At 48.0% G+C, this 26,555-nt stretch overlaps 1 pseudogene; it reads left to right on the plus strand.

The window, feature by feature from the left end:
* LOC150016197 (maestro heat-like repeat-containing protein family member 7) overlaps positions 1-26,555 on the plus strand; it is a 52,054-nt pseudogene that overhangs the window by 8,414 nt on the left and 17,085 nt on the right.

A 26,555-nucleotide genomic window follows, 5' to 3' on the forward strand; every position in this document is an offset into this window, starting at 1 on the left:
GAACCTTCAATTTTTACTGGAGTAAACTGGTCCGAGTTATATTGTGCAAATGCATGGGCTGCTCCTTCTCTGAGAAGATTATCATTATTAAGCAGTAACTGAACATTGTTAAACACCTCATTAAATTCTCCAGGAGGGGCATGAATGATGAATTTTGCTGCGATACGTACCTTCTCCTCATCAGACAACTGCTCCTCCAGGTCTGCCATTTCCCTTCGGCGACAAACCGCGGCGGCAACGGCGGCCCTGTGCGCGGCGCGCCCCCTCTTGAGGGTCTCAAAGGCTGGGAGATTTGGGGGAGCTCTAGGGGAGATCTCAATAGCATGTTCATTAGCTTTCTGCTGAGGAGCCAAAATGAGATTTATTTCCCTGACTTCATCTGTCCTTGGGTGTGGTTGGCACTAATTGGATTTCTGTTATCTATGTCCGAGAGTCGGGTGATTTAAGTTATTTATCCTCTGGTTAGGGAACAAAGGATTTCACGATTTACCAGATGGTTGTAAACTGCTTGGTCATTTAACTATCTCAGTTTGCCTGTTCCACTTGTCCTGGTCTACAAGCCTGTGTCAGAAGAACACTTAACTGCTTTTCACTGGTGCGTTGGCATGAGCAAGGGCCCCATTGGCTGGGAACTCCTGTGTCATCATGTCGACCTCACAAAGACTGTAGCACTGGCCTGGGCTTGGGGGAGCCTAGGTAACCTGAGAGGTGGCTCTGGAAACATTCCAGGAGTGGGGGCAGCCTTCACAGCCTTCACAAGGCAGTTACGGTCTTGACCCCACCCACCCTTCCTGGGTAAAAGTCTCTCTCCTAGGGTTTTAATTCCACAGTTGGAACTTCATACCTTTGTCTTAAAGCTGAATTTTCTGTTACCACATGGATACTCCAGAAGGAGGTAAGGCATTGAACTTTACACCAGCAACTTCAAGCTCACGGAGAAAATTTTGTGAGTGTGGTGGGTGGGAGTTGGGGGCAGGTGAGGGGGAAGAGAGTGAGAAGAAGACTCAAGGAGGCAGTCCCATAGGTTGGGGGACAGAGAAGGCAGACAACCCGGAAGCAAGACTTGGTCTTTTTCTCAAGTCCCCCTGCCCCCACTGTACCCTTACCCAGGGGGAGGAAGAGATGGTGAGGATGAATATTTATTGAGGGCCTACTGGGGGCCAGGCCCTGTGATCATCACTCTCTGCATTATTCACTTTGTTCCCTACAGTAATCTTGTGGATTGCATATTAAGATTGATACTCATTGTGGTAAGGCTACGTGCCCAGGCTAACACAGCTGGTGGGAGACAGAGCAGGTTTTGAATTCAGGTCTATCTAATTCCAAAGCCCGGGGTTTGTGTATTATAAGCATTGGGAGACTTTTGTTGCTTTCATTGATCTTTTCCTTTTAGGATAGAGGCCTAATAGTGGCAGAGGGTTTAGAGAATGAGAACTGGGAAGACGTAGATTCACTCAGTGATTCATGCTTGGAGAATCTCTGAAATATTGTAGGGAAACCTGAGTGTAGAGGACCTGGGCTTGAATCCTGCCTCTGCCACTTGCTGGGGACTTTGCAAAAATCACTTTATATCTGTGAACAGTCTGAATTAATATGCCAGTAAATAAGGTTAATGACACTTATGTTGAAGAGTTGTCATTCATTCATTCATTCAATTTTTTATTTTATGAATATTTTCTGAACTTCCCCTGCGTGCTAGGCACTATGTCATGTGCTGGGAAAACAAGGGTAACTAGACAGCTAGACACTCACTAAGCTCATTTTCTAGATGGAGACGTATATGTACAAGTAAATAAACAGAGCAATCCTCTGATAAAAGAGTTGCTCATGTGAGGAAGGTTCCTCACCCACATTTGAGGGTCTCAGGAAGACTCCTTGAAGAAAGAGATTCTTAAGCTGGCATCTAATACGTGACTATATGTTAGCCAGGGGAGGTGATGGAAGTTTCGTTGGGTAGCCTTGGGTAAGTTTATAGGAAGAAAGAAGAGTATTTGCAAAGTCCCCAAGTCAAAAGGTTGGTCAATGCACTTGAGGCACTGGGAGAAGTTGTGAATGGCTTGAGCACGGGGTGCAACTTAATTGAGAGTGACTCAAGGATTGCACCAGGGAAGGGGATGGATGTCGCTGAAGAGATGGAGGGGTGAGGCATGTGGGCAGAGCTTACTGGTAAAGGAAATACACATATCAGACAGCAGATCAGGGCGTCCATCCACCAGCTATGTGATCATCACTTTGGGGAGAGGAGGTAGGGAAGAGCTTGACCAAAAGGCTGATTCCTGGGCCCCTTCAGAGCTACAAAGTAGAGTTTCTGAGAGCAAGGTCCAGCAATCTGTCTTTTAAAAAAATATGTAAACTATACCCCCACCCCAGAGTCTGAAAGCCTATGAGAAGTCACAGAGGAGGTCCGAGAGGGAAATGGTGTAGTTGGATTTACAAGCATTTTTCCTTTATTTGAGAATATCAATATTTCCACTTAATTCCTGAAAGAGTCTTGACAGAAAATCTGTAGTTGGCGGTTCTTTTCTTTCAGCAGCTGAAAAATGTATAGCACTTCTCTTTGGCCTCGTGGTTTCACATAAGAAATCCACTGCCATTCAAAGGGATGTTCTCTTAGAGGTAATGTTCTCTGGCTTCTCTGAAGATTTTTTTTATTTCTCTTCTTTTTCTTTTAGTTTTCAGAAGTTTAATCATGATGTTTTGAAATGGATTTCTTTGGGTTTATCCCATTTTGGATTTTCTCAGCTTCCTGAATCTGTATGTTTATATCTTTCACTAAATTTGGTTTATTTTCAGCTACTATTTCTTAGAAATTTTTTTTTCAGCATTCTTTCTCTTCTCCATCTGGAATTCTCATGATAAAAATGATTATAGCTATATATATAATTTCCTCCTACATATCTCTGAGTCTGTATTTTTTCAGCCTGTTTTCTCTTTGTCAGTGAAATTAAGTAAATTTATTGATCTGTTCATCAAGTTCATTGATTTATCGTCTGTCATCTCTACTCTGCTATTGAGCTCATCTAGCGAGTTAAAAATTCTTTTTTAGTTATTGTGCCTTTACAATAACTTCTACTTTAATTCCAGTTATTGTATTTTTAATAACTTTATGTATTGATTGAGATTTTGTATTTTTATATGTTTCAAGAATGCTCAGAAATTCTGTACTTCTGATTCATCTCAGTGTTGGCATTAGTTGATTATCTTTTCTTAAGATAAGATTTTCCTATTTTTTGGTATGATGAGTGATTTTTGATTGTATCTTTGGTGCTCTGGACATCAAAAGTCTCTTGACCCTACTTTAATCTTCTGTTTCAGCAGGGAGTCAACCTTGCTTTGTTCTGCTTTGTTCTTCTGGCACTGCTGGGGCTGCCTGTAGGGGCAGACGGTGCTTCCCTGGGACATATGTTGTCCTTGGAGATCCAGGAACTGTGGGACCTGGCAAGTTCTCTGCCACTGGGTGGAGGGCCCAGAGATGCAGGGCTCTGCTAACACTGACACTGAAGTTGGATTGGCCTGTCACTGCCTAGATGTAGATGAAGAGTGGGGATTTGGGCACCTCACTGGGACTTCCCCTCTATTGGACTTCTCCTTTCCTGATCTTTTGGTCAGAAAGCAAGCTTTTCTTCTCCTTTTTCTCTCTCTGTGCGCATGTGTGTGTGCGTTTGTAAGCATTCTTGGCAGAACTGTGTTGCAGGCCTCTCTGGTGCTCAGTCGGGGTTTTATGGGAGATAAAAAGAAAACCGGGGAGCACTCACTCTCATGTCATCCCTTAAGTCCTGAGGTCTCTAGCTAGTTCACTGACTTGTCTGTTGAGCTTTTTTCAGGGTATTTAGTTGTATTTAGGAGGCAGGAGTAGGGAAAAGTGGGTCTATCCCCTGTTGTCTGTAACAAGCATTTAAAAATTGTGATACAATACACTTAGCATAAAATGTATTGTTAGTAACATTTAGTACCTTCACAATGTTGGGTAACACCACTACCTAGTTCCAGGATATTTTTTGTCAGTCCAAAAGGAAACTGTGTACCCATTAAGCATCACTTCCCAGTCCCTCCTTTCTCTGCCCTGGCAACGTTTTTGTCTGCTTTAATGTGCTTTCAGCATCTCTAGATTTGATTATTCTAGTTATTTTATATAAATGGAAGCATCCAATATGTGACCTTTTGTGTCTGGCTTCTTTCACTTAGCACATTTTCAAAGTTTATGTTTAGCATGTATTTAATTCTTTTCTATGGCTGAATAAAATTCCGTTGTATGGATATACCATTTTTGTTTATCCATTCACCAGCTGACAAACATTAGGGGTATTTCTACCTTTGGCTGTTGTTAATAGTGCTGCTATGAACATGTGTGTACAAGTTTTTGTTGGAACACCAATTTTCAATTCTTTTGAGTATATACATAAGAGTAGAATTGCTGGATTGTATGATAATTCTATGCTTAACTTCTTGAAGAATTACCCAGTTGGTTTTTACAGAGGTTACATGATTTTACATTCCCACAAGCAGTGGGATTCCAACTTCCCACATCCAATTTGAGGGCTCCAATTACTATACATCCTTGCCAACACTTGTAATTTTCCATTAAAAAATTATAACCATCCTAATGGTGTGAAGTAGTATCTCTTTTTGGTTTTGATTTGCATTTCCTTAATGACGAATGATGTTGAGCATCTTTTCATGTGCTTGTTGGTTATATATATATATATATATATACACATTTCTTAAAAATATTTTATATATATGGTCTGTCCAGAAGGTATCCAGCCATGTAATATGAAAAATAGAGACATTTATTGAAGAAGCTACAGGTTACAAGAGACATTGTACATAGGACAATGATGCCCCAGTTCCCTTCAAAGTAGGCACCTTGGGACCTCACACAGTTCTCCCAGTCACCATCAGCTGCCCTGTGGTATTTTCCTGAAACTCATTGGTTTTAGTTTTGGGGAAAGCCAGAAGTACCAAACCTGGGCTGTAAGGGGGGCCGAGTCACCTGGGTGATTTGATGTTTCACCAAGAACTCTGCACAAGATGTGATGAATGAGCAAGCACATCGTCCTCATGAAGCTGCAATCACCTGTCGCTCCTAGCCGCAGCCTTCTGAGTCATGCGAACAGTTTCTTCGGAGGCGTGTTCAAGCTGAATGCAGAACCGATGCAGATTCATGCTCTACTCGCTCAGTCACTTTGGATGTGACAGCCACGCAGCACACATGCTCACTCAGCGGTGGCTACCACCTTCACTGACTAGTACAGTGCAGTCATCATCGTTTACACATGTGTATTCCAGTCCACTCGCCTTGGCTACCAGCTTCCATTGGTGTTGCACAAACCTTTCTTGTTCTTTAACCATGGCTGGACTTTTTCCAGACGGACTATTTTTCAAGTATATATGTGTATGTGTGTGTGTGTGTGTGTGTGTGTATATACCCCCCCCCACTTCCTTTGGAGAAGTGTCCTGTTTAAGTCATTTGCTGATTTAAAAATTGGGTTATCTTTTTGTTGTTAAGTTGTTAGAGTTTTTTAATTTTTAGTTTTCTCTATATTTTTATTTATTGAATTGATTGGGGTGACATTGGTCAATAAAATCATATAGGTTTCAGGTGTATAATTCTATATGCATCAGCTGTATATTGTATTGTGTATTCACCACGCCAAGTGGTGAGTTCTTTATATATTGTGGATTCTAAACTCTTGTGAGATATATGATTTACAAATATTTTCTCTATTCTGTAGATATTTCTCTTCTTAAAAGTATTTTTCTTTTAAAAAAGATTTTATTTATTTATTTTGAGAGAGAAAGGAAGGGAGGGAGAAAGAGAGGGAGAGAAACATCAATGTGTGGTTACCTCTCTCATGCCCCCAAACGGGAACCTGGTGTGCAACCCAGGCATGTACTCTGACTGGAATCAAACTGGCGACCTTTTGGTTTGCAGGCCGACGCTCTATCCACTGAGCCACACCGGGCAGGGTCCATATATATTTTAGAATATGTTTGTCTAGGTCTTCAGAAAAATCTTGCTGGCATTTGTATTGGAATGCTATTAATTTATCCATCTATTGAAGTTTTCCTTTATATAGGATATAGCTTTTACTAGAACTGAAAAATTCTCCCTCAAGATCTATTGTATTTTTCGATAGGTTAATTCCTATGTACTTTATAGTTTTTATTGCTTGCGTGAATCATATCTTATTTTTTAATACAATTCCTCTTTTGTACTGATGATGCTTGATGGTATAGGGAAATTTTGTTTCTGTATGTTGAACTTTTTAAAATACAACTTTATTGAGTTATAATTTAGATATCATAAAATTTCTCCACTTTAAGTGTATAATTTAATGGTACTAAAATACACACAGAATTGTGCAACTATCACCACAATCAACTGTAGAACATTTTCATCAACACCCCCCACCCCCCAAGAAACCCCCAAACCTCTTAGATATCATCCCAAACCCACTGTCCCCCAGTTCTAGGCAACCACTAATCTACTCTCTGTATAAATTTACCTGTTTTGGACTTTTCATATAAATATGTGGTCCTTTGTGATCGAAACACAGTAACCCCACTTAATTCCTTCCCCCTAATTTATATGCTGTCCTGGTAATGCATATTCATTATTTTCTTAATCCTATAAAGTTATTATTGTTTTATGTAGTTAATGTTCTTATAGTTACCCAAATATTAATCTTTCTTTTATTTCATTGCTTATTGCATCTCAGACCTTCCATCTGACATTGATTTCCTATGGCTTGAAGAGCATACTTTAGAATTTCCTTTAGTGAATTCTGTTGATGGTAAACTTTTATCATTTTTTGTCTGAAAAAGATTGCCTCTAGTTCTCTTTCATTCCTTTAAAACATGTTAAAACAATGAAAACTTGAAGAAAAATTGAAAGCACAGTATAAAATTTTTTGTCTGTGAATAATTTGATTAAATGGCCAAGTGATGTCCCACATCCCTGAATTTTGTTTTTTATTTCTTACAAAAAAGAACAAAGGTTAACCATCAAAATCATGAAATCAATGTTAATACACTGTTACCATCTAATTCGCAGACCCCATTCAAATGTCACTGATTGTCCCGGTAATTTTTTCTGGAAGAAAAAGATCCAGTGCAGAATAACTCACTGCACTTTTTTGTCTAGTTTGTTTTGTTTCCTCAGTCCTCACCTCAGCCTTTCCTTGACTTTCATGTTCTTTTTTTCTTTCTGAACATGTGCTTTAATGAGCTGTCAGGCCAAGGGGGCAGCAGCTGAGCAGAGCTCAGGGCCTAGAGGGGAGTCACCCATGGCTCCCCTTTGTCACCTCAGGAAGCCTATTTTTTTCCTTTCAACCCTGAGAAAGTGTCAGAGGCTTGGCTAGCAGTCTTGTGGATGGTTTTCTGGGTGTACTTGGCCACCCCGCCCATGGCTGCAGCCTGGGCTACCCCTTCCACTTGTGCTTCAGGTCCTGCAAGCCCTTGCTGGCTATGGCTGCAGGGGGCCTCTGAGGAGTCAAGGGTACTGAAGCCACATTGGATCTCCGGACTTTCATGTTCTTGATACATTTGAAGATTACAGGCCAGCTGTTTTGTAAGTTGCACCCAGGTTTGGGTTTGTCTGATGCTTCCCCATGATCACCTCCGTGTCATGCGCCTTTGGCAGGAAGAGCATGGAAGGGGAGCTAGCCTTTTCTCATGGCGTCCCACCTGGTGGTGTGTGATTTTGGCTTGTTCCGTTACTGATGATGCTCACTTCGGTCACGTGAGTGAGATGGTTGCTGCCAAGTTCACCACTGTGAAGTCACTATTTACCCCTTTGTAATAAATATTGTGTGAGGAGGTTATCTGAAACTGTGTAAATACCCCATTCCTCATCAAACTTTCTACTTATTCATTTACTTGTTTATATTAGTATGGAGTTGTGGCTTCCTAGTTTATTCAATGGACTGTATCATGTGTTGCTGCCATTATTTATTGTGATACCGAAACTTTCCCCAGTTTGACCAGTGGACTCCTCTTCAAGCAAGCTTTTGTGCCCTTTGACATAGCCTCATTGTTGCTTGAGTTCTCTTGTTCTCCCTTTCAAGATGTCTCTTCCTTGTCTTCTAGTTCATCTTCTACTTTTCCTGCCCAAGTCCTAGAATCAGCTCAAGGAGCCTTGTTCCTTTTAGTGGAGAATGGTACTTAGAAGCCAAGGTCTTGGTGCTGGCTGTATTTACTACTATTGGGATGACTCTGCTTCTTTCTCTTGGCTTAATGCTCCAGCAGCCTCTGGTGGCCAAGAGGGCCCTGAAGTTCTAGGCTCTCATAGGTCCTCAGAAGGAGAAGACACACTTTCTTAAATAAAGAGCTCTATTGCCCTGCTCACCCAAGAGCCCATCCCTGGACCAGTCACTGTGGCGGTGGGCACAGGACTCTTTTTATTGGCCAAGCTTGGGTTGCAGGCCCGCGCCTATTTGAAGAGGGGGATAGGTGGGGCTTCAAGGGTTCAGCTTCATCTAACTATATGGAATGGGTAACCCACAGGGAAGGCAGGAATTCTTTTACCAAAGGAAAGATGAGCAAACCTGGGGCTGACAAAATAGCAAGTATCTACTACTATAACAAATGAGAGTTTCATTATAAATTGTGATAATGGTTGAAAAAAGAGAGTAAGCTGATGCACAAGAGGATCACAGTGGGACCCCCATTAACCCAAAGGTCAGGGGAGGCCTCTTTGAGGAGAGGCAGGCAAGCTTAGACCTGAAGGACAGGTGTGGGACCTGGGCAAGGGGACGTGGCAGTGAATTGGTCCAGGTAGAGGAAACTGCCTTGTGCAAAGGCCCTGAGCATGGAAGCTTGTCTGGCCAGTGTGGCCAGAGCATGGTGAGTGAGGGAGAGCAGCGACAGTAAGGCTGGGGGTGGGGTCAGGGAGGCTGACCTGGCAGGGCCTTGAAGGCGCTGACAAGGATGCTGACTTTATGCTCAGTGAACTGGGGTGCCATTGAAGGGTCAGGGTAGGGGGAGCCCAGTCTGGCTGCCGGGAGAGTAAGGATTAGAGAAGCCCAGTTGGGGAGGAGAGAAGGGACTGTGGGTCCCTAGGTATATTATATCTTTCTACTCCTTTCTTCCCTCATCGAAACAACGACATGCAGAAGCCTTTGATGACGTGGCCTCATGCCTGGTGAACGTGCCAGGGAAGGGAGAGGATGGCAACAAAATGACTCTGGTATGCATCCTGCCCAACAAACAGCTGACTTCCTGGGATGCCCCCCAGCCCCCACTCCCCAGCCCCAGCCATCCCTGTTTCTCTGCCCAGCTCCTCTTTTCTCCATGGTGTTCATCACCATCCGATGCACAAGATGCTTTCCTATTTTTTATCGGTCTCTCTCGCTATATGTATCTCCTATGCACTGGGCATTTTCATCTGTCTTATTCACAGCTGTATTCCCAGCATCTACTGTGGTGCCTGGCATATCAGAGGTGCTCAGTAAGTTTTCTAAACAACTAAATGAATTGTGAGAGGGTCTGTACTGGAGACAGAAAGGCTGGAAATGGCCTGTTTCAGGACATAGGCCTGACGCAGTTCTTGGCCACGCACCAGGCCTCGGGAGGCCAGAGAAAGCCAGTGTCTGCAGGACTTGTTGAGGGCCAGTTGGGGCAGACGGGACAGGCTGGTGGACACGAATATGACACACAGAATGTGGGCAAGGCTGGCTGATGGACAGAGTCTGGAGGTAGGGGATCCACCCAGGTCAGGACTTACAGGGGGGAGGCCCTGCCCTGCCCTCAGGCTGATTCAGAGGCCAGCTCAATGCAGCATGTGGGTGGGGGTGGGGAGAAGGTGACAGAACTATGAAGAGGTGTTGCATTTGGGAAGCATCTGTCTTTACCCCACGGCATTGTTCCAGTTGTCCACCTTGCTCTTGCCACACTAGCCTTCTTCTGTTCCATACCAAACTCATTCTTACCTCAGGGCCTTTGCACTTGTTATTCTGTCAGGAAGGTTCTTCCTATAAGATAGGCCTAAATAAAAGTGAAGTGAGGTCTGTGTTACATAATGTATGCACAGCACTGAGCACGGTCCCTGCACAGAAAGAGTTTGTTACTGCAATCACTCGGCAAATTTAGGTGAGCCCTTGCTATGTGCCAGGCACTGTTTCAGGCACTAGAGATACACTAGTGAAATGACATTCTACTTTGGAGAGACAGACAGACCCTCCTTCTTGTTTTTCACATGGCTACCTCTTTCTTGTCATTCAGGACTCAGTCTAAATATTATCTCCCCTGAGAGGCCTTCCTGGACAGTGTTCTAAGTGAGCCATCCCCCTCCCATCACTTTAGTAGCCAGAGTCATTAATCGCTGTTTAACAAACTGCCTCAACACTTAGTGGTTTAAAAGTTCAGTCTGACAGCCAGGGAAGTAAGGATGGAAAGGGCCCAATTTCTCATGATTCTAAAGTGTGACTGGGCTCAGCGGGTGGTTCTTCTGCTCTGTGTGGTGTAGACAGAGATCACTGGGGGAGGGGGCCTGGAACATCCAAGATGACCCCATCTTCCCAAGTCTCTGTGTACCTGACGTTGCCATTCCATGGCAGCTGGGTTCCAGAGGGGAAGGGTTGCCAGTTCCTTTAAGGGTTAGGCCAGAAACTGCACAGCAGCACTTGCATGGCCTTCTGTTGGTCGAAACGTGTGGTGGGATGAGCCCAGAGCCATCTTGATAGGCAGAATAGGGAAGAACTTGTGGGATCTTGAACCCACCACACTGTTCATCTGATTACCTTGTTTTGCTTTCTTTACTATATGAAGTCATTTTATTCATTATTTTATTTATTTCATGTTTTTTTCTCCTTCTTCTGCCCTAAGATAAGGAGAATGAATAGATGAATTGGACATTAGTAAATGTGTTGCCTCTCTCAGGTAGCAGAGTGCCTTAATCTGATTAGGACATGTCCTTAAGAAGGGTAGATAGCAGAAGGCCCATAGGAGGTATTACATATGGTGAGATTTCAGCTTGAGGTGTGGGGGACCCGTTCTGTCCCCGCAGCCGCTGCTTCTCCCTTAGTTGACTGGCAAAGGGGGAGAATTCTGCAGCCCCTGATATCTGTCCTCTTCCAAACGCTGGACTTCAAGGATTATCCACACACCCCTGCGGTCACCTTCTCAAGGCTCACCCATTCCCCAGATATTCCCTTTGTGGTTTCTCATTTCTCTTGAGCAACACTGGGGCTGGCAGCTGGGGAGGAGCAAGCTGACATGCCTGCAGGCGGCGGGTGGCTGATGCAGGGGTAGGGACAGCCCCTGAAAGCTGGGTTCAGTGCGGCTCTCACCCTGTGGCTTTGCCCTCTGCTGCCCCCGAGGCTGAGAATGTCATCACCCTCCAGAAGAGCCAGGATGTGCTGGAAGGTGAAGGAGAGAAGAAGACTATGGTGAAGAAGATGATGGTGCGAGAGCCACGTCTGGTCTGTGGCATTGGGGTGGGAGGAGCGGAAGTCCTGAGTCTACCCACTGATGAGCCAGGGGGCTAGGCGGGGAGAGGAGAGACGAGGAGGCAGGGCACTTGGCCTTGAGTCTCAGCTCCACCTCTAACTGCTCTCTGCCTGTCTAGAGGGAGCCCAGGCAAGTCATGTCCCTTCTCTGAGCCTCACTCTGCTCATCTGTGACAATGCCTGTGTCACTGCTTGGCGGGGGAGAACACAATCCAATGGTTTACTGTAGAGCATTGTGTACCTGGGAGCAGTTTTATTACTTAATACCAAAAGTTAGTTCTGGTGGGGAATTTTCTTATCTTTTTGCTAAATACAGTCATTTCTCAGTTATCCACCAGCATGCGCTGGGTGGTGATAAGCAGAGAAGTTTCCAAAATCATACTTAGCTTTGAGTCCCTTAGAGAGGGAAAATATCCTTGCCCTTGATACCTTCATTTAACTAATATTAATTGAGCACCTATTGTCTGTAGGTAGTAAATCAAAAGTGAGAAGTAATTAGAAGAACATTTTGAAAGGAATTCAACTGGATTTCTCTCGAGGGCCCTTTGTGGTGTTTTTGCTTTGGGCTAGTCTGTGGTTTAAATAAACCTCCCGACCATGGGGCTTCAGAGACGCAGCTGGTTAGAATGTGGGGTGTTTGGGTGGCTTTGAACTGAGGCTCCAGACAGGTCTGAGCAGTGAGCTGGCTCCCTCCGACTGGAGGCTGCCAGAGCGTGGAGGTGGGGAGTTCTGCCCAGGCTGAGGGGCTGCTGTAGCTGCTCCTGGAGGGGTAGCCGCAGCCCTGGTGGTCTGCAGCGGCCTGCTCCCCTCATCGGCCCTTCTGTGTGCCCTGCTCAGAGGCAGATCCAGGAGGAACCACTGGATTCCCTCTCCAGCCCCGTCCGCCAGCAGGCCATGGAGACCCTGACGCAGCTGAGGTGTCCACAGCCCCTCCCCGACACCCATCTCCTCTTCTTCTTGCCATGGGCTCCACCTCTGTCTTCTGGAGCCTCTCTGCTGTGCCCTAACCCCACTCCTGGGCCTTCTCCTCTCCCCGTGCCCAGTCCCTCCCAGGGCTGTCTGCTCTCCGCACCCACTTCCCTCCTCCCCCCACCTCACCTCACCCTTTGTGGATCTGAATCTCAGGCCCACGCCTGGCACCCCGTCGAGGTACCCTCGCCCCAGCCCTGCATTCATAGCTCCAGCCTCCCTCACTCTATGCCTTTGCTTTCTGTCTCCTCACCAGTCACAGCCATCCTGTGCTGGATCTTTGGGAAAGGTCAGAGCTGGTGAACACGTGTGTGAAGAGTGTGTTCTCCCTGCCTTCTGTGCAGGCCATGCAGGAGAAAGATGAGGCCAAGGCTGACACCGTACAGGTAAGCAGCGCCCTCCCCGGTGGGTCCTAGGGTGGTCCAGGGTCCTCAGAGTGAGGTACATGGTAGGACTCCCAGCAGGGAAAGGAAGGGTGCTTGCTCGAGTTGCAGGGCCTGGGGCAATGTGCTGACCCTCTCTTGGTATGAGAGGGATGTTTGGTGAGTGAACGGATTTTTGGAATAGGGATCAGTCCCTCATCTGGAGGGTTCTATTGACTTCTGAGCCCTGCCCAGCGAGAGGCAGGTGGGCAGGCATTGGTATGGCCAGAGGAGGTAGCCAGGATTGAGAGGAGGCTGGTTGAGGGCTAGGTCACAAGGAAGAAAGACTGGCTGTGGCCCAGAGAAGCAGGACCTCAAGGAGCTCAAACACATGAAAGCCTTTCAACCTCTGCAGTTGTCCCAGGAGGAACGGTCAGAGGTGACCTTTAGTGTAGGGTGTAGGGTCAGTGGGGGAAGTCAAGGGAGCGGTGTTTCGGCTCAGAGTAAAGCTCATTCATTCATTCATTCATTCATCCTTTCATTCATTGAATATTAACGGAGGGCCTACTAGAAGCACAGGGGTGGGATAGAGGAGGGGCAAGGGCAGGGGTGAGATAGACCTTATCAGAGAATTATGCAGTTAATGCAAAATTACAACACTGGTACATGCTGCGAGCAAGAAGTACTGCTGCTATGAAGAGCCTGGAATGGAGGGGACCTGGCCTAGGTGGGCGGGGGTTCAGGATTCTTGGTGCTGGAGCTGAAAGGTTAAAGAAGAGCTTGTTAGCTGAAGGGAGTGGGGCTGGCAGAAGGAAAAGCATGCCGGGCCGAGGGAACAGCCTGTGCAGAGGCCTGAGGCTGGAGAGAACATGGTGACAGCAAGGATGACACTGAGGCGGTGTGGCTGGAGCCCAGGGTCGGGCGAGAGTGCTGAGAAGTGAGGCTGAGAGCTGTGGGGGCAGACCACGTGGCGGTAAGAGGGCTCTGGGTCCCAGAGGTGGTGCCCTGAGATAAGACCCAAAGGAAGGGCGGGCAATCCTTGTTTGGGCCCAGGAAGGCGGAGGACCCCTTGTAGTAACAGGTCCAGCCAGCAGAGGTCAGCGCTGCACAGTGCTGGGCTGCAGATGAGAAGGACCGAGGGGCTTAGCTGGAGAGTGAGGTTTACTTGGTGGTTGTGGTGCAACCCTGGTGTGAATGAACAGACTCAGGAAGCCTGGGCAATACCAATGTGAGAGGCAGACATGGGGAACTGGCAGGACAAGGGAAGGCAGAGGAGAGAGGACTTTTCCAGAGTGGCTCCAACCCATAGCTCAGCCTCGTGTATGTGTAATGCCTGCACCTTCCTAAAACCCAGGCCTGTGGTGTGATTGACAGGGGAGGAGCCCGGGCATGGGAGAGGTGGCGGCCCTGAAGAGGCGACTTGGAAAACCTATTTAAGTCTAGGAATAGCAATTAAAAAAAGAACCAGAGCGCTTCCCTAGAGACAATAATAAAAGTTTACCTAGCTCTTAGAGTTCTGGAGCATTTTCCCACTCACCCTCTCATTTGTTGCTTACTTGGCCTATGGTAGATTCTTAGTGAATGTTGGGTATCTGCTTCCTTCACTATAAGGTAAAAAGTGCAGCGATAATAACGACCAATTTGTGGATAAGGAAACTGTAATCCATGGAGGGGAAGTAATGTGTCCAGTATCATACGTTAAGTTAGTCTCGGGTGGGACCGAAGAGCAGCTTCCTGGGTCCACACAAGGGGTTGCCTGGGGTGAGGGTCTGCTCCAGAGGCCTGCTAGTAGCTTGGTCCTTCTCCTGTCTACAGACACTTTACTGTCATACCTTGGAAGCCCTGCAGACACTGCTCAATGCTCTCTTTGTTGAGTGCCCCATTGCTGCTGGGCTGACGAGCATTTTGGAGGTGAGGGGACAGGGGGGAGGGGAAGGGTGGAGAAGAAAGGAGGATTGGCTTAGGAGGAGGGGGTGATGGGTGCTGGACCCAGAAGGAGTGATTTGATTTCAGGATGTGATCTTGTGTGTGTTCTGCCTCCTTGTCCCAGACCCGTGCCTCTTTGCCTCTTCACTCTCTCCCTCCCTTCCATACTCCCATGGTAGCTGCCCCCGTATCTTTGCTCTGTTCATTCATGCCCCTGTCTTCTTCTTTGAGCCTCATGATTCTCCATTTTTCATCTCTCTCCTCATTGACCATCCTCCCTCTAGTGTTTCAGTCCTATTCTCAGCTTCTGGACCCCATGACTCCCTATGCTCTAAGAAGAAGAGAAGATCTGTGGGGAGTGGTCTTTATGCTCTCCCCAGAAGCTGATCAGTGAAGACTGGGCTGCCCACCCAGGCAGTAGGGGCTGGCAGCCAGCCTGTAGCTCTGAGTCTTACCCTTGTCCTCACAGCCCCTGGGGCCCTGGATGAACTCTGGAAAGGCCCATGAACGAGCTCTTGCTGTGAGCAGCAATGTTTCTGTGTTGAAGCACACACTTCTCACCCTGCCTTACTCTGTGAGTGGCCTCCAGGAGATGGGGCGGGGGCCTCCTGGGGGGAATATTCCCAGTTCTGAGGGAGCCTGTGCACCTGTCCAACCTGTCCAGAGATTCCCAGGTGGCCCTTACCGTCCTCAGAGGGCTCCGCTATCAGGGACAGACATTCCATCTCTTTTTACCATTTGCTGTATAGCATTATTGAACCTATAAGACTCAGTCCCTAAGATTATTATAACACAAATAGGTATGTTTCGGATTCACGGGCCTGGGGCTTCTGCTGGGAAGACTCACCGTTCGCATCGGGGATCCCGATGAGCATATTGGCCGGGAGGCTCTGGAGGGCATCGCCATCCTTTATACCATCCTGGGCCTCCGAAAACGTAAGTCTAGAGCACCTCTGAAGCAAAGCTTCTGAGCAGGCAGGCATTCAGCTAGGCACTTGACTAAGGCAGTAGCAAGGCACTGGTGGGTGGGAGATGGTGGAGACCAGCACAGGGTCTGATGGGGTATGTAGAGGTACAAAGAATTAGTCCCCACAGGACCAGGGACAAAGGCTATAAACAAACCTATTTTGATTGAAGCAATCCTTCTATCTAAGCTTTTCCTCATCCTTCCAAATGTAATCTGTGACTCTCATTTTCACATTCCCGTGGAACCATGTATACTCAGGCATGATAGCCCTAATCTCTTAGTTCCTGGTCTGTCTTCTCCACTAGACTATAATCTCACTTGAGGACAGGGCAAGGCTGTGTCTTGTTCACCGATGAATCCCCAAGGACTAGCCATGGGCCAGGCACGTGGTGGGTGCTCAGTGAATATTTATGGAATGAATGAACAAAGAACAGATTGTATCTTAGAAGCACAGTGGTTCAAACCTGTAAGTGGAGAACATTCCTGGGATGTTCTTCCAGGGAGCTAGCATTGCAGCATGGGCTGACACAGGTGCCCAGAAGGCACTGCACCTAGAAGCGCACTGTATCATCGATTACTTGTGTCCTTCTTTTTTCCACAGTCCCAACACTGCCTCAAACCAAGGGACCTTGGCATGTTGTTTAAACTGCCCTGGCTCTGGAGGCAGAGTGACCTGGGTACAAGACCTGGCTCTGGCCCTCCCTAGCTGTATGACCTCAGACAAGTACTTTCCTTGTCCAGGTCTAGATTTATTCATCTGTAGAAAAGGGTAAAATAGCATATAACTCGCAAGCTTTCTGAAAAATTAAGTGAGATCATATATGTAAAAAGACCAGCTCAGTACCACACATTATAGGCACTTGTCAAATAGAGCTTTCTTTTTTCTTTCTTAAAGACTTTATTTCCTTGTTTTTAGAGGCAGGGGAAGGGAAGGAGAAAGAGAGGGAGAGAAACATCAATATGTGGGTGCCTCTTGTGCACCCCCAACTGGGGACCTGGCCTGCAACCCAGGCATGCGCCCTGACTGGGAATTGAACCAGTGACCCTTTGGCTCGTAGGCCGGTGCTCAATCCACTGAGCCACACCAGCCAGGGCAAGTTTTCTTTTCTCCATGCCTACAATGATGGTCTTATTAGTTTCAGGCCTTTGGGATCTGTCTGGTGTCCCTGCTTTTCTTGACCTCTAACATTTGGGACAAAGATTTGTCCCCTGGACTATTTTCGCTGCTGCCCAGGAACCACTCAGACCTCCTGAGTAATGGGCAAAAGTGATGTAAGTCATGTTAATAATCAGCCTTAAGGTCAGGAATAGTATAGACCAAGTTAGTATTGCTAGATTTTACAAATAAAAACACAGAACACTCACTTAAGTGTGAATTTCAGGTAAACAATGAATAATCTGATTGAAAGTATTATATATTTGAGATATATTTTCACTAAAAATTATTTGTTTACCTGAAATTCATATTTAACTGGTTATCCTGTATTTTATCTGGCAAGCTTAGGCCAAATCCACTCTGTTAGATTCTGCAGGAGAAAAGTGGTTTGTCTGGACCCCCTGACCGTAGGAAGCAGCAAAGCTAGAATATAAAACCTGCGTTTGCCTGATTCCAGGTCCCAAGCTCCTTCCCTTTACAAAAAACCCACGCACTTGGTTCATGTGGTCACTCCACCTGATGGACCTTTCTCATGCCCATGTCTTGCCTACACTGGGAGATCCAGGAAGGACCCAGGTCAGGCCATAGTAAGGGCTCATAAAATGCATCTGAAATGTTTTTCCTTCAATAGAAAATACAAACCATCATATGCCAGATACTATTCTAGGCACTGGGACATAGCAGTGATGAAATAAATATAAAATCAATTAACCAAATAATCCACCCTGTTGAACTTACCTTCTTGTTGTCAATAGACAACAAAATATAAAAAGTAATACCTATAGTAAGTCAGATGATGATGAGTCCTAAAGAAAAAAGAAAGCAGAAAAGGGGAGTTGGGAATGCCAGGAGCAGGGGGATTGCCGATTAAGGGGCATTGCCATACGCCTACCGGAATGGCAAAAATGAAAGGGACAGTGCCGCACGCTGGTGAAACGTGAACCACTGGAGCTCTCAGGATCTGCGGTGGGAGCATCACTGGCCTCCACCGCGGAAAGCTGTTTGTCAGTATCCCCTGAAGCTGAATCTATGTCTACCCAAGGACACAGCAATTTCTCTCCTAGTTATCTGCCTAGCAAATGTGTCCATGTAGTCAGCAAAAGACATGATTAGACATACTAGAGTGTTTATAGCAGCACTATGCACAATAGCTGGAACCAACCCAAATGTCCATCAGAGGTAGGACAGATACATAAATTGTAGTATATTCATACCATGGGAACTTGGGCAGCACTGAGGATGAATGAAGCAATGCTGCTTGCAACAGGGGCCATGAATCTCACCCACATGATGTTGAGTGAAGGCCAGACATCAAGGATCGCATAATATATGAGTCCATTTGTAGAAGTCCAACAGTAAGGTTATCTAATCTGTGGGCTGAGAAGTCGGAATAGTGGTTACCCCAGGGTAGGGGAGGGACAGAGTGGACTGAAAGAGGGCATACGAGGGGCTTCTGGGGTGCTGATCACATTCTGTTTCTTGACCTAGGCACCAGTTACGTGGATAGGTTGAGCATTTGAAAATTTATTTAGCTGGGTACCTATGATTTATGCACTTCCTACATCTATGTTTAACAAGAAGTTTTAGAGAAAGGGTGATCAGGCCTCACTGAGAAGGTCCTCTTCTTACAGGAGCCAGGGATGAGAAAGAGATCCCCAAGACGGAACTGTATGAGAGCAACAAGCGTTTCCTGGGGCCCTACAACCCCGTCAGCCCACGCATGAACATTCCGCGTGTGATCATGGTGACTGCTTGCTGCCTGCCAGCCCTGGGCCTTCCCGGGAATGGGGGAGAAGGGCAGCACCAGCCTGCCCAATGCCCTCCCCTCCTCTCCCATCTTCCAGGAAGGCTTCCCTGACCACGTGGGCCATCCTGAGTGCCCATGACCCCTCTGGTCTGAGCCACAGTGAGTGGGCTGAGTCACCCAGCTCTGGGGCCACGTCGCCTCTTGTTTTGCAGCTCCTCCCCAGAGGTTGCGGGCTCTCCCTGCTGACCTCTGGGTGTGCTTGGTGGTGTTTATGCAACTGTGTATGGCTCATTCAGGGTCTTGTCCATGTGTGCCAGCATCTCTGTGCCTTTGTTTCAGGAATTCAGAAGCTTCCTGGGGCCCGAGGAGGTAAAGGACATGTTGGTAGCAGCCCTGGAAGGGCTGAAGGGTGCCTCGGAGGCTCGGGGGAAAGACTCAGGGGAGACGATGCCGCTGGCCTCAGAGGTGATACTCCGCTCAGTGCTGGCGTGGTACGAAGACAGGACACTGGAAGTGGTAAGGCCCCTGGGAGTGGGGGCTGGGCTGGGAGACCCCACAGGGCCTGCTCATCCCTCAGGAAAGCAGGGGTGGTGGTGGCTGAGTTCAAGGCAGGGAAGAACTCACCCATCCAGTGTGGGGCAGCGGGGGTGGGCAGTGAAGACAGAGTAGCTCGCTTTCAGGGAAGGAGCAGGCACTCTGCCCACTTCCCCTTTTCTCTCCTGTGTGTCCCCTTCTATCCTGTCACTCCTTTCCTCCTCTGTCTCCCTGCCCCCACAACTCCCTTGGCCTCGCCATTGGCCCTCTGCGTGCTCATGGCTTCCCGCCGTCCTCCAGATCCCAGAAATCACGGAGGCTGTCTACGTGCAGCTGAGCCACATCCAGGAGCCACAGGCACAGAAGGTGGCCCTGCTGCCCGTCTCTCTCCTGGCCAGCTCCTTTATGCCCGAGGTCGTGGACGCCCTGCTCCTGTGCCCTCTCCCACTAGACAGGTACCAAGGTGGGGGTTGGCCTCAGAGGGTTGAAGCAGCCCCCGCCCGGGCCTGGGACTCTTCTTCTACCCAGAGGAGTCCCTTGCCCTTCTAGACGGCCCCTCTTCTGTGATCCGTGGTACTACGACGACCATTAGGCACTTCCCAAACACTGCTAGCTGTCTTTGCTCAGCATTAATAGTGCAATAACCCCATTCTACAGATGAGGAAACTGAGGCTCAGGGGAAGTTTCTTACCCTAGGCATCCACTGAGCCAGCAACAAAATGAGGACCTGAACTCAGATCTGACCAACTCCAAGCCCAGAGCTCTATAATGATGCCATAGAAAGGAGGCCTGAGTGACAGTCCTGACTCAGCTTTCAGCTGCTGTGTGGTCTTGGGTAGCCTGCTTGTGCTCTCTGGGCTTCAGTTTTCCCCCACAGGCCAAAGGAAGAAATAATGCCTGCATTCCCACTCCATATGGGTGGTTGTGCCGAGTAACGCAGCCAGTTGTGCCGGGTCCGTGCAGGAGGGCACACTGTGCCCTCAGCCTTCAGGGAGCGGGTGGTCTGATGGGCAGAGGGGACTGTGGCCAATGGTGAGCTCATGGCCAGGAGAGACCAGTGTGACTGGTGCAGCCTCCTGGCCCTGGAAATGGTCCCACACCTTTGAATGACTAAATCAAGGCAGAAAGCGTGTGGTCCACATCTTAAGATGGTTGGTTGAGAGTGAAGGTAACAGAATTGTGCAGAGCTATGCAAATGGGGTGTGTCTCTAAGAAGGAGAGTTGGTGTCATTCACAGAAGCCAAGGACATCAGTGGTGAGGGCTGGGGTGACACATATCTGTCCTCCCACCTGCAAGAATTTAAACCTTGTGACTGCACTGCCCACCAGAGGGTTTGCTTCTTGGAGCCACTAGACATGCAGACTCACAAGGCTGTGGAGGCCACACTTGAAATCAGAGTCACTCAGGATATAGGACAGGATGGCATCAGGGGCTCCTCTTTGCAGGAGACCTTGCAGCAGCCCATGAAGCTGGCCAGACGGAGCAGGAACAAAATTCAAGGAGGCCCTTGCTCTCAGGTGACCTGCCTGCCTGCACTTGTGTGAGCCTGAGAGTGAGGGACTCCTTACGTTTTGTGCCCTGGATGCTTCACTTCCCTTACCCCAGCCTTGGCCCTGGTTCCAAGAGTTGGTCTCGTGGGTCTCAGGCGGAAGGTGCGGGAGCTGCCTTAGCTTAAGTGGCTCAGGCCACACGGGAACTAGCATTTCTTCTAACAACTCTATAGACTTGGCTTCCAGGGTCCCCACAGGGACAAGCACAGTCACCCCAGGAAGCTCAATGCTACAATGTCCCCATCGGTTCTTATAGTTAATTTATAGTTCCTCCCAGCTCAGATGCAATTTACCAGTTGGGTCACTTTTCCCATAAACAATGTTACCTAGCAACATAGTTGACATACTATCTTTATCAGGTTTCCAGGGGAACAGAGCTGGAAAGTTAATGGGAGGCTCACATGTTCCTGCAGAAGGTAGAAAGGGCTGGGTTAACCCTGTAGCTCACCGGCCCATCAGAATGCCCGCAGGCCGGTGCCGCCTGGCGCAGGCGCCTTCCCCTGCCTGGGGTACTGCCTCCTAAGGGACGGGGGCGTGGGCTTCTTGATATCATGTGACAGATGCAGGGTCCAGGCCCCAAAGGGCTCCTTGGCCTGGGGGAAGGAGCACAGGCTTTGGGACACCAGACCCGGTCACTTCTTGATGATACAACTCATGAGCTGTGTTGTCTTAGACTGGTGACTCCACGTCTCTGAGCCTCAACTCTCCATGTCTAAAATGGGAATAACAACCCACCTTGAGGGTCATTGTGAGAATTCAGTGACCCTGAATGTTAAATGTCTGTTCGTATCTGTATCCCCAGAGATATGCTTAGTGCCTGGACGATAGCAGACGCTCGATATTTGCTGAAGTAATAAATTGTCTGTAAAGCACCTGGCATAATAGCTGGGAAATAGGGTTTTGTATCGCTGTTAGCCCCCTGCCTCACAGGGAGTGTTTTCTGGACCATTCCAGGAATTTGCTAGCATGCCCATGGGTAACAGTGGGAAGCTGGGTTGCCCCCGCGGGCCTGGTCCCCATAACTATCTTACCCCCAACCTCCCAGCAATGGAGCAGAGATGTGGAGGCAGCTGATACTGTACAAGCACAGCCGTGATATCAAAAAGGTCCTGGACCTGCTCCTGCTCATCCTGAAGGAGGAGCCTGTCACCAAGAAGGGCGGGGCCTCCAGCAAGCCACTAGCGGTGAGCCCTGTCTGCCTGCCCCTTTTCTCCTTCCCCCTCCTGCTGGAGTCAACCCGCCCAGCTTCTAGGGTGCTGCTCTGCGAGCAGCTAGTTGTGTGGCCTTGGGTAAGTGTCTGTCTGTCTGCTCTTGACTGTGATCCATCGATGGCAGCAGTGCTGCTACTTACAGTTACGTCAGTGGCCTGGAATAGTAAACGTCTAACATTTACCTGGCACAGAGCAGATATTCAAGAAATTTCAACTGATATATTTAACAATTGTTTATTGAGCACACGTAAGTTCTGGGGACTCAGCAGAGAGCAAGACATTCTAAGGGAGGGAAGCAAATAAGCAAAGATATGGGGAATGGAGGAGTGGGTGGTATTATCCTTTACAGAGGGAGATCCTCCTGTTTAGGAACAGTGTGTGTCTTGCCCAAGGTCACACAGCCATTGAGTGGTGGTGGCAGGACTCAAACCCAGATCCCGTGCTTCCCCATCGGATCTCTCTGCCAGCATCGAGCTCTATGGATCAGGCGCCCCGTGCCCTCCCTGATTTCGGCATTTAATTCACTCCTCCCATGTATTCTCCAGTCACTCATCCATGCGTCTTGCTGAACAAGCATAGTTTGAGCATAGATACGGCGTGGGCAAATTTTTACCTTGTGGCATTGATACACCATTTGAGCAAGATTAAGCCAAGAGCAGAGCCTTATGGCACATCACCAGAGGCTTTTCTCTACACCGCAGACTGCTTTCTTTGAATAAAGTATTAGTTTTGGGCTGCTGACAAGTGGAAAGGCTTTGAGTCCAAGAGACTCATCTTAGCTCTGCCACTGCCTCTCTGTGTAACCTTGGCCAGTCACTTCCCCCTCCTTAGCTTTCATAGTAAGATCTGTCAAATGAGTAGTCATAACTCCTGCCTCTCTGTCTTACCTGTTGAGAAGAGTGAGATAGTGGATGCGTGAAAGGGTTTCCTAAGCCGTGAATTACAAATAAGGGCCGTTTATTGTTCTCCTCCAGCCCACATTATGTCATTTATTTCCATGGGAACAAGTCATGGGCTCTTTCACTTCACAATTAAATGGGCCAGCTGCATGGTGGCACAAATTTCAATCATTTCTTTAGGAAGCAGTCTCCCTTCTCCTTCATTCACTTCTCACCACATCTGTGGGGCTGGCTGGACGAGGCCCAGTGACCTCACCTTATGGAGGATGAATCTGAGGCTCAAAGGGGGGCAGGGAGCGGTGGAGCCAGAAAGAGCCATCAGGTCTTGTGACCCCAACCCATTACTGCCTGCTCCCTGCCCCCACATTGTCCTGCAAGTTAGGGAGGATTCAGTGAGCCAAGTGTGAGGGGTGGGCCCAGGCCAGGACCAGAGTGAATGTAGGTGGGGAAGTTGGAGGGGGACAGCGGTGAGTGCAAATTTGGTCCTTGGGAACCTGGTGGGACAAATGCCAACGAAGCCAAATTCCCAGGGCTTGGGAGGATTGGTGTCGGGGAGGGTGTGTGAGGCAGGTTGTCATGGAGTTCAGAACAGGTCCTTCCTGGCTCCTGCTCCAGGCTGTGGCTTGTTTCTTTTAGCTGCTGGCCACATGGGGAGGCAGTGAGGGCAGTCCACCTTAATGGCCCAAAGTAAAGGGTCAGCTGGTGCCGCTTTGCGGTCTGTGTTCCTGTGGTACAAAAGAGGACGAGGAAGGGCATGCCACAGCCCTATCTGAAACCCTCGGTTCAAGACTCAGCCCTGCACCCCAGGGGCTAGGTGACCCTTGGGCAAGTCCCATCACCCTTCTGCTCTTGTCTCCTCACTGGCACAGTGGGATCAAGACCACCACCATGATCTTCCAGGGGGTGTGTCAACATCAAAGAGGCTTTTGTTATTGCTCCAGTGCAGGGCTCACCCACAAAGCCAGAAGTGGGAGTCGGGATTCGGGAAGATCTGGGCTTTCCCAGGCCACGCCAGAGTAGAGCAAAGATCCAGGTCTGACCTCCTAGAGAAGCAGTCCACCCCCTGCCAGCAATGCTGAGACAGTGGGCCAGGACTTCCCACACGCCTCTTCTCTGCCCCCAGGCAGCCAGCGGCCTGTGTGAGCTCCTGTCCGTCGACAGCTGCCTGGACCATGTGAGGCGCATCTATCCCCAGCTGCTTCTGGCCTTGCTCGTTCAGGTGCATTACCACATCGGCCTCAACCTGTCTGGCCTCGTGGGTTCCCACAAGGATGCCAAGGAGGATGCACAGCTGTCTGCCTTCGTACCTGTGCGGTATGCTCCTGCTGTTCCTGGCTCAGGGAGGGCCACCCCCCAAGGGCCCTTCTGAAAGTCTTTAGGGCAATCAGTAAATAGAAATCAGCTGTGAGACTTGAAGAGAAAACAGAACCACACTTCTATGAGAGGCAATCATTTGTTCAGCAACTATTTGTGAGCCCTTGCTGTGTGTCAGACTCTGCTTAGTGCTGGGCTGCGGGAGAGAATCGGCCCTCCCCAGGGGGGTTTTATCTAAGGCCTGGACATCCAGTTTTAAATGATTAATTGGAATAGGTAATAAATGGACATGGTAAAAATCTCAAAAGACATTTTCTTCACCCAGTCACCCTCCCCAGAAGGACAGAGTTCTTTCATGACCTTCCAGAGGTGGTGTGTACAAAGATAAGCACACATTTATTTCTCTGTTTTTCTACCGATGGAACTGTGACCCTTACGCAGTTACACATTTTCGCTTTTAGCATATATTATGTCTTGGAGATCATTACATATAGTGCCACCCATTATTTTTCACAGCTGCATGATATTTCCATGTAAAAAATTAATTTCAATGTTAATTTCAATGTACCGTAATTTATTTCACTAGAGTCCTCTTCATTTAGGCACTTTGAAGCCCTTTTTGATTACAAACAATGCTGCCGTGAGTTTGCTTGTCCACATGTCTGTATGTGCACACATGCGATCGTATGTATAGGAGGAATTCCTGACAGCAGAATGGCTGCAGCACAGAAGGTTTCTGCATCTAAATAGTCAGGTGGAATAGGAATGTGTGGGGAAAAGGGTTCTTGACCAGTGATGTGATGGAAGAGGAATTGCAATATATCCTAAAGCAACGAACTTGCCAAATAGCCTCCAACAAGGGCACCGCCACCAGTGGTGTATGAGTGTCTGTCTCCTCGCATTTTGCCAGCACAATACTGTATAAAACATTTTCATCTCAGCCAGTCTGAGAACTGGGGGAAAAAAGGTACAGTAGTCCCTCTCTATATCGCAGTTCACTTATCGCAGCCTCACTGCATCAGGGAATTTTAAAAAATAATATTATATTTGATTATTTATCGTGGATTTTTCGCTATATCACGGGATTTTGCGGTACTGTATACGTATGGTGTTAAAGTTACGTAGGTTTCAGAGTGTAGAATAAATGTAAGTTTCCTACTTCACGGGGGAGGGGGCTCTAGAACGTAATACCTGCGATAAGTGAGAGAATGCTGTATTTTGCTGCAATTTTAGTTTGTGTTTCTCTTCTTGTGAGCGGGGTTGAGGTTGAGATGCTGTTTGTGTTTTCTGTGAGCCACTTTTTCTTGTCCTTTGTCCAATTTTATACAAAACTGTTGGGAATTTTCCTTAATTATTTGTAAAAGCGCTTTACATATTAAGGACACTGCTCTTTGTCATTTATATTCTAGTTTGTTACGTGACTGGCAACTATTTTATTGTTTATTTATTTTTTGTTTGTTTGTTTTTGCCACTCAGAGATTTTAAATGTATGTAGACCGGTTTGTTAGCTTTTTCCTTTCTGGCTTCTCTTGAGTGTTATGCTCACAGTGGTGCATTTTGAGGGGCACAGGGCAAGCAGTTGTGCAGCTGGGCTTGGATTTGAGTCATGGTTCCACCACTTTGTGCTTTGCACTTTAGGGAAACTACCTTAACGTCTTGGTGGCTTGTTCCTTTGCCTATAAAATGGGGTAAGAGATTTCTACCCCCTAGGTGTGTTGTAAGGACTAAAGGGGATGACATCACAGCAGGACACTGGCACTCATTCCCCTGGCGCTCACAGGTGCTGCCATGAGGGTGTCACCCCTGACTCAGAAAGCTGGTGGCTGGAGGGAAAACAAAACCAGAGGAAAGTGGAGGGGGCACTGGAGGAGGAAGAAGAGGAACACATCGTGGAAAAGTCCTGGGCTGCCGAGTGAAGGTGCAAACTCCGGACATGGAGGGCTTCAATCCGCTGACGCTTGCACCAGAGAGCTGGAAGAGAGCCTGAGCGCCCCCCCTCACCTCTGCCTCGCAGGAGGCAGCACCTGAGACAGAAAACCAGAGGTGGGCAAGTGCCACGCTGAAGGGGACCAGAAAAGCCACGGGGTGGTACCTGGGTGGAGAGGGCTGCATGCTGGGTCCCACCTGGAACCTCCAAGTGTGACCTTATTTGGAAAAAGAGTCTTTGAAGATAATTGAGGAGCTTGAGATGACATCCTCCTGGACGAGCCAGGTGGGTCCTAAATGCAGCAGTAAGTGTTCTTACACGAAGAGGAAAAGACGCACACGGAGGGGAAGGCCACGTGAAGAGAGGCAGAGACCGGAGTGCCGCAGCCACAAGCCAAGGAACGCCATGAGTCACCGGAAGCAGGCGGAGGCCGGGACGGGTGCTCTCCTCGACCTTCAGAGGGAGCAGGGCCCTGCTGGCAACTGGATTTGGGACTTGTGGTGTCCAGAATGGAGAGAGAATAAATTTCTGTTGTTTTAAGC

The sequence above is a fragment of the Furipterus horrens genome, unplaced genomic scaffold, assembly GCF_987537825.1.
Source record: "Furipterus horrens unplaced genomic scaffold, mFurHor1.1.pri manual_scaffold_3, whole genome shotgun sequence".
NCBI classification, from domain to species: domain Eukaryota; kingdom Metazoa; phylum Chordata; class Mammalia; order Chiroptera; family Furipteridae; genus Furipterus; species Furipterus horrens.